Below are 2583 nucleotides of genomic sequence, written 5' to 3' on the forward strand. Positions count from 1 at the left end.
AGCAAAAATTTATGTTTGTCCAAGTGTTTCCAAGTTTAGTGAAGTGTCGAGAAGATTGTGAACCTAAAGTACTCAGCCATTGAGGAACTAGGGGAGAAAGAGATAAGTGCTGGGGAATAGGAATAAAAGATGTAACTTGTTTTCTGTGTGCCCTCCTGCTTGCAGGAGGCCTGCCATTGCAATCACGAATAAAATCTGCTTTATCAGAGATACCGTCCTAGAAAATTATTTGGATATTTCCAATACACCCAAGAAGCCATTTTTTCGGTGACATTATATTCAGTGCTTTGAATGAAAAAGGCAAGTTAAGCTGTATCTGTAGAAGCAGTAATTTATCACCAAAGCATAAAACTTGAAATTACCAGCTTTGCTCTCCAAATCTTTTTTTAATAGATGTTCCTATTCCTTCGGTTCACCTGGCTGTAGACTGGTGAGATGAACTTATTTCAAAAAAATCTTTTCTTACATCAGGACATTTCTGTCTGCTGTGCTTTCCATGCATTGCTTAACAAACTCAACGGCCGGAAATGGTTTCGATTTTTCCATAATCACATTTGCTATCACCTAACTAGATTTTATAACAGAAATTCAACTTAAAAAAATTGCTGACACTTTTCATTTCGGCTATTTTGTCTTTATTCCTTGAAACACATGGAATTCGTCACCACGTTTGCCTTTTCAAACTGTAATCTTTGATAACGGGCAGGATTTCCTTGCAAGTGAGCAGGGCGCGGAGCGGCCGCCATGATGACAAGGCAGCACGGGGCGCGGGCGGCAGCGCGAACTGTTCTGGGCCGCGGGGAGGACGCGCCCGGCCTACAGTGACAGCTACGAACACAGAACGCGCAGCCCGACGAACGCGTTCGCTCCGCTTCTTTACAGGCCGCCACTGCTGGCCAGGGGCCGAGCCGCAACCCGACGGCGACGCCCCACCAGCACGTCCGCTACCGGCTGCCCGTCCCTGGCGGCGGCGCATGCGCCGGGCGGAGAGGGCCGGCGGCGCTGGCTCTTCCTGCCGCCCGGTGTGGGTCCGGGTGAAGGCTCGCGCCCAGCGAGCGGAGCTGGCCTACCGTTTCCGGTTGTGCCGCGCTCGGCCGTCTGCGAAACACGGTCGAGGTGGGTGCTACGGTATAGAGGTCTCTGCCCGAGCCCGACGTGAGCGTGCCGGCGGGGCTCGTGTCGTGGCGGAGCCGGACCTGGGCCGGGCGGTGGAAGGGCCTCGCGGCCGGGCCTTCGGGCTCGCTCGCTGGGGAGGAGTGCTGGCAGTCCCTTGTTTACTTCCCGCAGAAGCACGCGCTTGTCTGAAAGAAGTGCCTCTCTGAGGGGCGAGCCTGAGCTGCAGTGCTCCTGGAGCACCCGCCATCTCAGTCAAGGTACTGTCCGAGGAACCGCCTAAGTGCAGCCACAGCTCCTGCGGGGCAGCGCAGGTACTGCGTTGTGCCGGGCTTCGACTGAGGGGAACTGCTTCACTGCTTTTCGGGTTTCGAGTCAGGGAAACTGCTTCACTGCTTTTGGTTTCACCCCCTCTGTCGCTTCCCCCCTCTCTCTCTGTTGCTTCCCTCTCTGCTATTTGCAGTCTTAAGGATTGAAAACCTGTTGCTGTAACAGCTATATCCTTAGTTGTGATGCAAGGTTCTGCTATGTTGCTGATGAAATATATCCGTCGCCTTCTGTACAGCATATTTAACGCCCTAGGAGCACCTGAGGAGATCAGAGGGAGGTGTGGGGTGCTACATGTTGTTAAGTTTCTGTCTGTGGAAACGAGAGTGTTTAAGGGACTTGCGTCTGTGAAGATGAAGTCCCTCCATTAACAAAGTACACATTTCTCACTGTAATCCTTACTGAGTCTATTTCCCCTCTTAATGCAAGTTTGATGCGTGTGTTTTGTTTGTACTTTTCCATGGGTTTGAGGCTGTGCTTAAGTATCATTAAGACTACATGCAAATGTCAGGTGACAGGGGGCAGGTGGAGTGGGAGAGAAAGACAAATGTCCTTTCATTGCAGGAACTGTGCACAAATAAACTCCTTGCAATTCTTTTGCATAGGTTCTGTGCTAATGCTGCTTGCACGATCTGCCAGAGCTGTCTGAGAGGCCAGAACACAAAGACATTTTGTAGTGGTAGGTGAAAGATGAAGTCAAGACTGTGGCAAATATGACACCTTACTACAGTGAAGCTAGAAATAACTGTTTTTATTTCATAATATGACAGAATAGCTACTAATGTAACTGTTAATACAGTTATATGTATGTGATTACTTTGATAATTAAGAGAACCTAGAAGTGGTATTTTATTCCGAACTTAGACTACTGTGTAACATTTCTTGCCGTTGCATTACTATGGCATTAGTTTGACAAAAGGTTTTGATACAATAATTAGGGAAGCACTACCATTACTCTTCTGATTTTTGAATCTTTAAATGTTTAACAAATTTCTCCCTCTTATGTTTGAATCCCTATGTTGTAATAACTAGGTCAATATTTTCATGCAGATTGTTAAGATTAATCAACACAGTTGCTCATGATTAGTGAGACACCCTGATTGTTTGCAAGGTTTTTATATGAGCTCTAAGGGGGAAAAAAAA

The 2583-nt window shown here is 47.8% G+C and overlaps 1 long non-coding RNA gene across 1 annotated transcript; it reads left to right on the top strand.

The window, feature by feature from the left end:
- The first annotated feature begins 205 nt into the window (after positions 1 to 205).
- On the top strand, positions 206 to 2122 carry LOC104917146. The gene is made up of 3 exons (XR_796768.3): positions 206 to 1116; positions 1288 to 1373; positions 2046 to 2122. It is a non-coding gene; the product is annotated as an uncharacterized LOC104917146 (long non-coding RNA).
- The last annotated feature ends 461 nt before the right edge of the window (positions 2123 to 2583 follow it).

The sequence above is a fragment of the Meleagris gallopavo genome, unplaced genomic scaffold, assembly GCF_000146605.3.
Source record: "Meleagris gallopavo isolate NT-WF06-2002-E0010 breed Aviagen turkey brand Nicholas breeding stock unplaced genomic scaffold, Turkey_5.1 ChrUn_random_7180001956143, whole genome shotgun sequence".
Lineage (NCBI taxonomy): Eukaryota > Metazoa > Chordata > Aves > Galliformes > Phasianidae > Meleagris > Meleagris gallopavo.